This window comes from Taudactylus pleione, unplaced genomic scaffold, assembly GCF_031769625.1.
Source record: "Taudactylus pleione unplaced genomic scaffold, aTauple2 ptg000005l, whole genome shotgun sequence".
NCBI lineage: Eukaryota > Metazoa > Chordata > Amphibia > Anura > Myobatrachidae > Taudactylus > Taudactylus pleione.
This window is the reverse complement of record NW_028284408.1, coordinates 14683877-14697743: the sequence shown is the minus strand read 5'-3', so window position 1 is coordinate 14697743 and position 13867 is coordinate 14683877. Positions and strand designations below refer to the sequence as shown.

General features: G+C 43.0%; 1 protein-coding gene across 8 annotated transcripts in view; it reads left to right on the top strand.

Moving 5' to 3' along the window:
- Nucleotides 1-13867, top strand: part of ENOX1 (ecto-NOX disulfide-thiol exchanger 1) — a 540470-nt gene that overhangs the window by 355439 nt on the left and 171164 nt on the right. The window lies entirely within an intron of this gene.

The window sequence follows — 13867 nt, the reverse complement described above, 5'->3', positions numbered from 1 at the left end:
AGTCTGCAACAATGTTTAAATAGGTAGTACATGTCAGGGGGTGCGGTCAATATCCAGACCACCTGATATTGAATCCTGTCAGAATCTCTGCGCCGGAATCCCAAATGTAAATAGTGGGTTTGGGTGGAGGGTTAGGGTAGGCACTATAGGGAGGGTTATGGTTAGGCACTTATGGGGGAGAGTTAAGTTTAGGGTGCGGGGAGTGGGAGGTTAGGTTCAGGCATCGGGGAGGGCTAGGGTAGGGAGAAGGGGATGGCTAGGATACCGACGGTATCCTAACCCTCTCTTGATGCTGGTGTTTGGTATCTGGCCGCTGGGATCCCGAGCGCCATCATCCCATACCCATGATTAACATCCACATGAATGCCAGGACCCAAGGTTTCCCTGCAGAACATTGCCCAGAGCATCACACTGACTCTGCTAGCTTGCCCATATTCTATCCTGTATCATCTCTTCCCCAGGTAAATGACGCAAACGCACCTGACCATCCACATAATGTAAAAGAAAATGTGATTCATCAGACTAGGCCACCTTCTTCCATTGCTCTATGGTCCAGTTCTGACATTCACGTGCCCATTTTAACAATGAACAGAGAACAGTAACTCTGTTATGGTAACTCTGACCAGTCTGCAGCTAAGCAGCCCATCACGCTGCAAGCTGCAATGCACTGTGTGCTCTGATACCCTTCAATCACAGCCAGCATTAACTTTTTCTGTGGGCTAGGACCAGGCATGCTAGCCTTCGCACCCCACACACATCAGTGAGCCTTGGGTGCCCCTTTCGGCAGTTCACCAATTGTCCTTCCTTGGACCACTGTTGGTAGGTAGGAAACGCTGCATGCTGGGAACACCCCGCAAGACCTGCCATTTTGGAGATGCTCCATCACAATGTTGTAAAGTTGCCCAGATCCTTATACTTGTACATTTTTCCTGCTTCCAGCAACTTCAAGAACTGAGTGTTCACTTGCTGCCTACTATAACGCACGCCTTGCCAGGTGCCATTGTAATGAGATAATCATTATTATTCACTTCACCTAACCACTGTTTACCGGGATCACCCAACCACTGTTTACCAGGATCACCCCACAAGACCTGCCATTTTAGAGATGCTCTGTCACAGGGCCTGATTCAGCAAGGAACACAGTTGCTTATACGCACGCAATCGGCTGATTGTTGCGTACTGCGCATGTATATGCATCACAGTGCGCATGCGCGAACTAGCCACTGCGATCGGGAAAGTGATTGCAGAGGATACGCAGACCCATGGTAGAGTGACAGGAAGTGCCGTTTGTGGGTGGTGACGGGGGGGGTGGTCGGGCGAACGCAGGTGTGCCAATGCATTTCATAGGCGTTGCAGGGGCGTGCATAAATTAGCCACTGCAATACCATACGTAGCCTGAGGCCTCATAGCGTGTGCTGAAGTAAGCAATTCCTGAGTAAGGTCTGGGCTTCATTAACTGTCCGATGTTACCGATTGTTTCTCTATGTTGGCCAAGTATACGAATGTCCTTATGTCAGGCTGCGATCGCAATGTGAATGCGAGCATTTAAATATCACTGCTGATATTAGTAACTGCGTTGCGTGCGTATAAGCAGTATAGCGATCCATGCTGAATCAGGTCCTCAGTCGTCTAACCATCACAATTTGGCCCTTGTATGTATACAGTTTAGATATACTGGCACACTAAGCTTCACTAGATTTTAGCCGACACATGGATAGTAAAAGGTTGCTGACCCATGCCCTACAACCAGGCTGACTGAAAATGGTGTGCTATTGAGTCTGCCTATTACTATAAGGGCATTGAGGGCCTGATACAGCAGGGAACGCACAGGAGAGAACTCACGCACTTGACATATGTTTTAGCTATACGTATGCATCGCAGTGCGCAAACTAGCTATTGTGATGTGTACTGTGTGTGCAGAGGCAACGCAGACCCAGAGAGAAGTGATTGACAGGAAGTGCCGTTTTGTGGGGGTGGACGGGCAAACGTAGGCGTGCCTGTGCGTTTGGATGGCATTTTAGGAGCGTGCAAAATTATGCCCTTGCGGCGACGGCTGTAGCCTGAGGTCTAGTTGCACGCAGGACGTGGCACACATCCTGCGTGGAGTCAAGTCAACCACTAATATTTTGTCTGAGCCACCTCTCGCACCAACCTACTGGAATTCTCCTGCACCACTGCCCACTTATGGACATCCTTACTATACTCAAACAGAATCTCCCACCGCCTTCATATCCATCCATCTCTTTCATAGTGCTACTGTACTCCTACCATCAATATAGCTCACACGGGTGTAGTATATTTTATCGACATTCATAAGAATGTCGGCATGTTCATAATGTCAACATGCTTGGCATGTCGACATTCCTCATGTTGACACTGATGAACTGTCGACAAAATTTTCTTGGTGGTCTAGTGATGACTTAACTGGTACGGCGGCTCCAGCGGGTGTCTTCACCTGTCCAGCGGTAGGTGATGATGACTATCAACTGAACCAGCTGCGCTTTGGGCGTTGAATATATCGCTAATCCTAAACCTACGTCCTAGTGCCTTACCCTAACCCTCCCCTCCTGCAGCCTAACCCCCCACCCCCCTTTCAGGCCCCCTAACCCTAAACCACTACTTCCAGTTTGTGCAAAATGTCGACATGTTCAATGTCAACATTTTAACATTGCTGACATCATAAACTGTCAACATTGACTACATCCTACTGTCACCGGTACACATTCACAACTGTAGCAATCTCCAATCTGTGCCACACTCACTCCACAGTTTTTTTTAGCTGTGCTCTTTTCTTTGTTAGATTGCCCTCCCCACACTTTGTTGTCTGCATTTATTTTGTCTGCTTTGTACTTTGTTTTATGTCTGGCACTGTGGAGAACTGTAGCAACTTACAAATCAACAATAGTAATAATAAAATTATTTATCTGGAAAAAGTTATATATAAATTATTATGAATTGAATACAAAACCCATTAAGTAGTCTTGAAATTAATAATAATTAGTAAAATTATACAGTACTGTGCAAAAGTTTTATGCAGGTGTGGAGAAAATGCAGCAAATTAAGAATGCTTTCAAAAATAGAAGTGTCAGTTTATTTTTATCAATTAACAAAATGCAAAGTGAATGAACAGAAGAGAAATTTAAATAAAATCAATATTTGGTGTGACCGTCCTTTGCCTCCAAAAAGTATTAATTCTTCTAGGTACACTTGCACAAAGTCAGGAATTTTGTAGGATTATAGTCGGGTGTATGATTAACCAATCATACCTAACAAGTGATAATGATCATAATTTTCATATGTAGGTTGAAACAGTCATTAACTGAAACAGAAACAGCTGAGTAGGAGGCTTAAAATTGGATGAGGAACAGCAAAACTCTTCTACAAAGGTGAGGTTGTGGAAGACCGTTTCATATCACAGGTCATACACCAGGGCAAGACTGCGCACAGCAACAAGACACAAGATACAGCATCAGCGAGGTCTCTCCCAGGAAAAGATTTCAAAGCAGACTGTGGTTCAAGATGTGCTGTTCAAGCTATTTTGAAGAAGCACAAAGAAACGGGCAACATTGAGGACCGTAGACGCAGTGGTCGGCCAAGGAAACTTTGGGCCTGGTTCAGACCCGCTCGCTAGATGCGGCCGCTCGCTCTCAGCGTATGGAAATTCAGCTAAGTGATGTCAAGCCAGCCGCTCGCACGGCAAGGCATAAGCACGCCCACTATGTCTTGGCGAGCGATCACTTTGTGTTTACAGACGCCCACCAGCCTGTCTTTAGCCGCCCACTAGCGTAAGTCATCTCCAGGAAGTATATACAACCATCAGAACATCGGGAACCATCGGATCTGACCACAGCGCTTGCAGTTGACTGTACCCTACCGCAAGCACTGCGAGCAGTTCAGTGTAAAAATCAACCAAGTGACGTGTACTATGACGCTGCCTTTTAATTATGCATGCCTCTGAAATGGCGTTGAAACACTGACACGCCTGCGTCCGCAACTCCACTCCCAAGTTACTACTGCCCAGCCCGTTACCACCCACAAATGGCCTCTTCTGTCACTCATTCCACTGGGCTGTCATGGCAGGGTGAGCGACCACATTCCGATCGCTCGTACTAGTTTGCGCACGTGCACTGCGAACTACACGTATGCACACATTAGCAAACGCCTGCAACGAGCAGCCGCTTGCTAGCGAGCGGTTCTGAATCAGGACCTTAGTGCATCAGATGAAAGACACATCATGCTTACTTCCCTTTGAAATTGGAAGATGTCCAGCAGTGCCATCAGCTCAGAACTGGCAGAAACCAGTGGAACCCAGGGACACCCACCTATTGTTCCAAGAAGTCTAGCCAGAAGTGATCTTCATGGATGAATTGCGTTCAAAAAGCCATAACTTCGACGTGGAAACAAGGCAAAGTGACTCAACTATGCACGAAGACATAGGAAATAGGGTGCAGAAAAATGGCAGCAGGTGCTTTAAATATTTTAAATATTTGGCTGTAACAGAAGGCAGTTTGTTCGCCCAAGGGTTGGAAAGCGGTACAATAATGAGTGTCTGCAGGCAACAATGAAACATGGTGGAAGTTCCTTGCAAGTCTGGGCTGCATTTCAGCAAATGGAGTTGGGGATTTGTGTCCTCAATGCTGAGAAATACAGGCAGGTACTTAACCATCATGCAATACCATCAATGACTTGTCTGATTGGCTCCAAATTTATTCTGCAGCAGGGCAATGACCACAAACATACAGCCAATGTCGTCAAGAACTATCTTCAGCGTAAAGAAGAACAATGAGTCCTGGAACAGAGCCCATCGACATCGAGTCTGTCTGGGATTACATGAAGAGGCAGAAGGATTTGACCAAGCCTACATCCACAGAATTTCTATGGTTAGTTCCTTAAAAACCGTGTGCAAGTGTAAATAGAAAATTTTTTGCTGTTTTGAAGGCAAAGGGTGGTCACACCAAATATTGATTTGCTTTATCTTGTGTTCATTTACTTTGCATCTTGTTAATTGATTAAAAATAAACTACTAACACTTCTATTTTTGAAAGCATTCTTACTTTGCAGTATTTTTCCACACTTGCCTAAAACTTTTACACAGTACTGTATATTGTATATTTTAATACAGAACCTAAGAACAGACCATAATTTGCTTTCCTTTCCTGTAGACAATACAAACAAGGAAAAACCTTTTGAGGTTAATATCCTTTGTTTTTAAAAGCTATAACATTAATAGAACATGAAGGATCTGGAGAACATGTTTTTGTAACTTAAATCATTGCATTGTTGTTTTTTCCTTTTAGAATTCATGGAGATTTTCCTATTCCCTTAACATTTCTTGGACATGGTTTCAATATACACAATTCATCAGGTTAGATTGTTGTTCTTTTTTTAGCGACCCTCTTTCTCTTAAACTTTATTATGTTTCCTTGTATTCAGTAGACCCCAGGTCTTGTGCACGTACCAGAGATGTTTAGTAAGCTTTGGAGCAGCTGAACACTAGGTGACAAGGCACAAAAATAGAATGTAAATGTAATGGGGCCCATACTGTACATTATCAATCAGTTGGGGAAATTCCCCGTTTTGTAGATGATTGTGGGAAAATATCTGCAGTCCAAAATATTAGTAAAATTCCTGAAAAAACAAAATGATACTGTAGAGTGTACCCATGAATTATTTCCAATAACTCAATTGCATAGCTCATTTAACATCTCCAGATGATGACAAACTGAGCATGGGAAATTTCATACTTTGCTGGTTGGCCATGAATGGAATTCAGAACAATATTCCTGAGCTGATTTTGGGTAGCCTCAGTGAATGAGCGTTCCAGGACCTTTCGGGTAAGTATACTATATATTAGATAGTGGCCCATACTGCTTGAGATAATTACATGTATGGGCCTACTGCCTGTAAATAAACACAAGTTACCATTCTGGAATTCTCTGTACCTCTAGCAGCTTTTTTTCCCTTTAATCTTTTTTTCCCCCCTGTATTCGGTTGTCCCCAGATCACAGTGCAACAGTTAATTGCTAATGCTGGCCATACACGCTACAATTATCGGGGCAATCCGCCTGACATCGGCAGATCGCCACGATAATTGTAGCGTGTGGGGGGGCGACCGAGGGGTGAATATTGCTCGGTCGGGCATGCCGGATTGTCCAGCATGCCCGTCAGATGCGATATTTACCAATAATCTGTCAGCTGCTTCGGGCAGTGTATGCCCAGCCGCAGCCGACAGAGACATTTCCTGTGTTCCCTCCTACGGAAGGAACAGGGAAATGTCTCCTCCCCCGGGGGCGGAGCGCGGATGTCGGGCTGATACTATGAAAGAAATCTCACAGTGTATGCCGGCGACATCTGCGGCTGGCATGCTGCCAGATAAAATGTCTGTCGGTCTGACAGACATTTTATCTATCCGTGTATGCCCAGCATTAGGAAGTTAGGGAACCTGATTGTACAGGTAATGAGTACTAGAAGTTTGAGTTGCTCAGCACTGGGTAGCAAGATGCCAATTCAGTAGGCTGCAAGGTTCTAGAACACCATCTAAAAATAAGCAAAAAGCAGCCAGGGCAAGCATGAAGCAAATGTTGCCAAAGTAATAAACATTATAATTAATTCTACCGCAGAGGTATTTTACTAGTATACCCACACCCTAGATGTCAGAACGGCATTGGTCCAGATACACTCCAAACCGATGTCAATCTGACATGTTGAGTGTAGGGTGACATTGCTAATGAAGCGTGTTTTATAGATAGATATCTCTGTTAAGGATATGGAGCTATCTGTTAAAAACTATTTGTTTTTGAGCTAAAGTCTAGATTTATAACTATCTGTCCATTAAAAAAATGTATTTGCCCCTTTTATTCTAACATTACAGGTTGTCAGGTCATCTACTAAACATACTATAGTGTTTGCTTATTTTTATCTATCCTCCATGTTAATTAATTTATACTGGTTTGTCTTAATAGAATTGAAAGACTTGTAACAGCAGGTCTAGCTGTAATATATATGGATTGGTTGTAGTGCCAGTTGACTTGCTAGACATCTGTCTCCTGTAAAGTGATTCTGTAATGCAGATCCTGTAGAGAACCACATGAGACGTCATCTCTACACCAGGAATGATTTCAAGTTTAAGCCTTCAGAATATTCTGCCAGCCATCAAGTGCATTGGAATTATAAAAACATTAACATGTAATGCACCCTTTCCTTGGGAGCTGGTGCCTTGTGACAGGAATGTGAATGTTATTCTTGAAGGCTTCAAAGTAGCCAGTGCGGAAGAAACCTTCATTGAAGTTGAAAGCAAGTAGAAAAGAAAGTTTGAATGACAGAGGACATGTTTCTGACAAAGCATTTGACTCTGAATAGTAATTGTTCCTTCCAGGTTAAGTGAAGTGAAACCGCGTGTTGGATATTGATTAAATTCTGCAGCTATGCAATGAGTCTCACTGCCGAGAACTTCATCAACCCTGGGAATTTAAACTGAACTTTTCTTATTGCTGGGCATTACCCCTGTATTTATTTTATTTGTAGCTCCTACAACTCTGTGTAGCCCCTATAACTATAAATATTAAGTTTGGATGGTTTGCCTGTGCTGACCTTAACGGCCTTAAATATTAGAAATAAAAAGTGTATAGTATTAAGGTAATGTTCATTACATAGAATGTGAGTGCAGTTGGAGTATGTAGAACTGTATGATACAAATTATTTAAGAAAATTAAAAAAAAAGGATTATTTTTTTTTAACCTCTGTATAGACTGCTGGGTACACACTAGGACGGCGGATTGGTCAGTGGATCGATCCGAGTAGCCGATTGGTAAGCTATACACACTTAAAGTACCAATCGGCTGTTTGATGTGTCTGGGCTAATATCACAACTGGGCAGGCATTTAAATTTGCCGCACAGTTGAGATGTCAGTATCGGTGGTCCCTGCAGCAAGTGTACGGGTGGGATCGGTGGGTCTCCCTTACACATTCATCTGCTGTGCTGCAGGGCAGACCTGATATGTCTGTGAACGACGCCGTTCATAGACATATTGGGTGCACACATCAGCCGATGCACTTGCAATATATTGTTTGTTAGTCCAACTATCGACATGTGAGTACCCAACATTACTTTAAAAGGTTTATACTTTCTGCAAGTTGTTTACTCTGGAAATACATGCCAATTGCGCTCAACACAGATTAATCCATTCGAACATCTGGACAGTCCACATAATAGGTGATGATTTTAATATACAATCACACTAAACATGGTCAAAATTATGTGGACATGCCTTCTAATTAGTGTGTTTGGACACACCTGCACACATTAACAGCTGCATAAAACCAAGCATATAGCCATAGTGATCTCCCCAGTCAAACATTACCAGTAGATTAGGTTGCAACAGTCAATGGATGCCACCTTTCCTATTGTGACATGGAAACATCTAGGGGCAGCAACAGCTCAGCCAAAAATCTGTAGGCCACCAAAGTTCTTGGATTGGGCCGCAGAAATCCGAAGCATGTAGCATAGAAAAAAATCATCTATCTTTAGTTGCAACACTCACTGCTGAGTTCCAAACTGCAGCTGGAAGCAACCTCAGCACAAGCACTGTTTGTCGGGAGCATTGTGCATTATATTTCCATGGCTGAGCAGCCATGCACATTGTAAGCTCCAAAGCACCATGTGCAATGCCAGATGCATTGGAGTGGTGTAAAGTACACAGCCATTGGAGTCTGGAGAAGTGAAAACGTGTGCTGGAGGATGCTACGTGTCAAATTGTGTACTGCCAACTGTTAAGTTTAGTGGAAGAATAATAATGGTCTTGGGCTGTTGGCCTGGCCATTTATGGTTTGACCTGGGCCACTTTTTTTCAGTAAAGGGAAATCTTAATACTTAACCATACAATGATATTCTTGTGAATTTGTATGCTTCCAGCTTTGTGGCAGAAGTTTGTGGCAGCAGTTTTTCTGTTTCAGCATGATAATGCCCCAAAGTCCATACAAGTATGTTTTGTAGAGGAGTTTGTTGAAGTATTTTACTGGTCTGCACAGAGCCCTGACCTCAACCCCATGGAACACCTTTGATATAAATTGAAATGCTAACTGAGAGCCAGGCTTTATCGCCCAACATTAGTGTCCAAACTCACTACTGCTCTTGTAGCTGAATGCAAATCCCCAGAATTGTTCCAAAATCTACATAATAATGCCATTGACTTTGGAATGAGATTTTTAGTAAGCACATACAGATGTGTCCTCATACTCTATTGCCTCGGCGCAGCATGTCCCATCTTTTTTGCCCAAAAATACATCCTAGTTGCAATGCAATGCGACAAAACTGATTAATGAGACTGCACTGACTAATTTGATATGCAACACTTATGCATCTGTGTGCGAATGAGTGTGAATCTGTATACGAAGTGCGACAATGCCGCGCTGCAGCTTTTTTTTATTGCCAAGTTCCGTTGTGCTTCATCATACATATTTATAACTAATTATTTTGTGACTATAGTTGCAGCCCGGTGTCTTTGGTACTGATTGATTGTTTTGCTGCATCTAATAAGACACAAATTTAAATAAAAAGTCGTTACACTACACTCATGGTGCATATCGTGTTGCACTATATAGCGTACTGAGGCTTTGTGTATGAGGACAAATCTCTATATTATCGGGAAGATAAAGATTTGAGTCACCTCTCATTTTTAAGTACAGATGTGTCCACATCTATCCTCCGTGCGCTACAAGTTGCGCTACACAATGCGGGAGCTCAGTGTGTCTCTGTAGCGTCTTTTCGTGCGACTTTTTACCTTAAAATGTACCTTATCTTATTCGCACAGTGGTGTGAATATTTAGCACAAGCAGCTTCAGCTGATTAAAATGATATGCAGCATGCCTATGTTCTGTGAGCGACTACAAGTTTTATATATATTGTGGTGAGAGGGGTGGTCTCTCACCTGAATTGCCCACATTCTGGTGGGATCAGCTCCTTCCAAGGGAGAGGAAAACAAGACCGTCAATTCTGCACCTGCAATAGAAGTTTGGAACTCTGGATTTTCTGGGCTGCACAGCTCAAAATGGAGATATGGAACTCCGGGTTTTCACAGTTGCACAGGCCCAGCTGCAACTCATCACTGAGCAGCAAAGGAAGCGTTTAAAACTCTCATCTGCCTGTTGCTCCTTGCACTGATGCTGACTAGCAGCCAGTTAGTAGGAGAGTGTGTTGTAGTGCCAGGGACCTAGAACTATGATGGGAGAGCATGGACGATTGTCTGACTACTAAGCATGAGGAGTGCTGGGACCTTTTTGTGTTTATTTATTTTATGTATGTGTCTGTGTTTTCAAGCCTAGCTTACTTTCATTTTAAACAACAAAAAAGATACAAAAAAATCTCTACAGCTCCCCCTGGTGATTGCCAGGAGCACTGCACTGCCAGCTACAGAGCTTCCCTACAGCACAGTCTGGGACAAACAATGCACAGCTGATGCATTGGCCAAATGCTGCAAATGAATGAAGCAGCATATGTGGCTGCATCCAAAACCACTTAAATTGCTGAACACCGGCCCAAATTATATAATAAACACCCGGCCCTGTCTGCTCCAGGGTGTGGGCCTATTTTCATGGGGGGGGCCTGGAGCTGCAGCTCCACCCGTCCCATTCTTAATCAGGCCCTGGTCTGTTATATGCATTAGTGATAGAACTCATGTATAATGCATATTTTAAGTGGAGCATTTGGATTGTAAAATAGTATCAACAAAGATAGTCTATTGATAATCCCACAACTATTATGTTTGACTTGTGCAGTTGTTCAGTAGTTGCCCGGTCCTTTGAATGCAGACATTCTACAATTTATCAAAAAGCATCAATACTGGTTTGAATGTCTTTGTATCAGCATTACTGTAAGGCTTAGCTGTACTGAACATAAGCAGTTGCTGGGCTTTTTATGCATTCTGTTCACAACATGAAGGAGAACTCTGCTGAAATTCAACAGGCCCTGGGGAAAGAATTTCAGAGAAGTAAATTCAGATGCATAATGGCTAAAAGCAAGGAGGCTTTATATTACTTCAGCCTGTCTATTGAGAATTGTATTAAGGCAATGCTAATCTACGAATTCCAAATAACATTGCTCCTTGTGTTTTATATGGGTTCAGTAATTGTGTTTTGTAAAATAGATAAAGGAAAATAAATAAGGAAGTAGGGGTTTTTCAGGACTTAAATAAGTTCAGAGGCTTGATTTCAAATGTAGTTATTTATGCATGTATAGTATGCCTTATTTTGCAAGTAATTATTGGTGTCAAATCTGTATGTCTGTAGAGTTGACTTTAACCAAATTATAAATGCATATCATTGGCTAAAATAAATAATTAACAAACTGAATTGAACTGAACTTTGCAGCACAGTGACACAATGGTTGGTATTGCTATCTCACACTCCACCTGAAGTCATTGATTCGATTCTGAAGAAGACCTTAACCTTTTGGCATTTGTATATACATCACAGGCTTCCTCTAGGTACTTCATTTTCCTCTCACCCTCCAAAAACATGCTGATGGCTTAATCTGGTCAAAAACCCATTAACCTACGCGTGTGCCCTGATGATAAGGAATATAGATTGTATGTTTATTCTGGTTGTGCAGCACAGACTGTGTAATGGTTAGCATTACTGCCTCACAGCACTGAGGTCATGGGTACGATTCTCACTACGCCCCTGACCGTGTGCAGTTTGTATTTTCTCCTTGTGCTTGTGTGGGTTTCCTCCAAGGTGCTCCAGTTTCTTCCCACACTCCAAAAATATACTGGTTAGTTAATTGGCTCCCAACAAAAATTCCTCTAGTGTATGTGTGTGGGCATGTGGGAGAGGATTGTAAGCTTCACTGGGGCAGGGACTGATGTGAGTGGCCTAATATTCTCTGCAAAGCCTTGCGGAATATGTGCGCGCTATACGTATAAATAACTGGTAATAAATAAAAAAATTAAATAATAATAATATCATTGGCCAAATAAACAATTCACAAAATAAATAATCCTAAAAAATGTTGTCATGTGTTAATTGTAGTCTTATTTTTTATGACAGACCAAAGTATGCCGCCTCTAAAGAAAACTCTAGCATATCCATTTGTGCCATGAAGAGACATAACTTCTCGGGTTCCTCTTCAAGGGCAGAACTTTTGGGCCGTTAGGGCCTGTTTTACTTTTATTAAAGGAAAAAAACTAAACTTTTCAGCTGCTAGCTCTGTGACACTGCATATGTTCCCTTCCTTCACACTACAAGTCATCTGCTACACACCTGCAGGAGGAAGTGTGCAGTGATTGTGCTGTGTAATTATTGTGTGCTGCTATTTAACTACATTTGTCAAGTAAGCTTTCTACTGGGTAGGTACATATTTGTTATAGAATTGATTCTGCCCTTTAGGATTTAAAAAAAAAAAATATTTACTGTTCAAATGGACCATATTTAAAACAAGAATCACTTCTAGTGGGACAGGAAGTGACATAAATAAGTTCTGGAAAATAGCGACTTCACCAAGTTTATGTTCTTTCTGGTAACCAGTCTGCGGTGCCCCCAGCCCTTGCAGAGATGATATGGGGGTCTATTCATGTAGTAGTGAACAGCCCCTTTTCAGTGATAAAAGGGCTTTTCACTGCTTCCTCCTATTCATAGAAGGGGTCACCGTGGAGAAATCTGGGATTTCTCCACTGGTGCCCCTGCTAAGTTTACACATCGCTTCCCCATGCAGTAGTATGGGAGGAGCAATTCATAGAAGCATGGAAGCTTAGCTTTCCGTTTCACTTCTAAAAATGTTTTCCGTCTCGAGTCCTGAGGGGAGAAGAGCAGGGAAGACAGCTGTCTTTCTGCCTACTCCCCGCCCCCTTTACTGGCAGCAACCAATCAGAGGAGCCGCGGGCATATGCCGGAACATCTCCTCCTGACTGCCCCCTCGCTCTGCACTACCCCTGCAGTCCGCTGCCCAAGTGCCGCCCCCCCTCCCCACCGCTCTGTTCCTATCCCGTGCTGCCGCTAAGGTGACCCCCGTCCCCCGTTCTGCTCCTATTCCCTGCCTCCGGTCTCTGTCCTGACCTCCCTTCCACCCCCCCGCCTCCCTCACACAGTCCCACACGCAGCACTGAAGTTAGAAGACCCTGTGGCCAGCGCATGCACAGAGGAGGAGACCTTTAAATAAGAGGATTGCAGGAGAAGACAGCATCGCTGGATACTGGATCGCATTGCAGGATAGGTAAGTATACATGAATTGCCAAGCTATATATCGCATCAAAATGATGTGATATATATAGTGATAAGTGACAATTCAATATCACAAATTTCCGTGAATAGACCCCATGGGGAGATAACTAATCTCTCCACAGATGGGCTTTAATGACTCCAAGTCCATGAACAAGCTGAGAAATCCAGGCTCCTCTAATTGGCCCAGTGAATGGGATGTGGGGAGAATGGAGGAGGCAGGAAGATAGCAGTCTTTACTTTTCTCCCCTCAGGAGGCTCTATACGCCATCCTTAGATGGCAAACTATTTTGGAGAAGTGAAATGGAAAGCTGAGCTCTCTGTACTTCCCTGAATCGCTCTCCCCTTACTAGTGTATGGGAAATTGATATGTACAGTAATCAGAGGCACTGCTGGAGAAATCGGAGATTTCTCCATGGTAACCCCTTCTCTAAATGGGACAAAACTGTTAAAATCCCTGTTATCACTGATAAAGGACTTTTCACTGCTACATGAATAGACTCCAGAGTGAGGTAGTCAAGATAGGTGATGATGAGAGAATAGATAAGAGTTTTGGTTAAGAAAATGGTGAAATATGGCAATATAATTTAAGCATTAAGGAAAGATGAAATAGAGACCTAGGTAATATGACACAGCAGAGGTGGCCTTGCATCATATA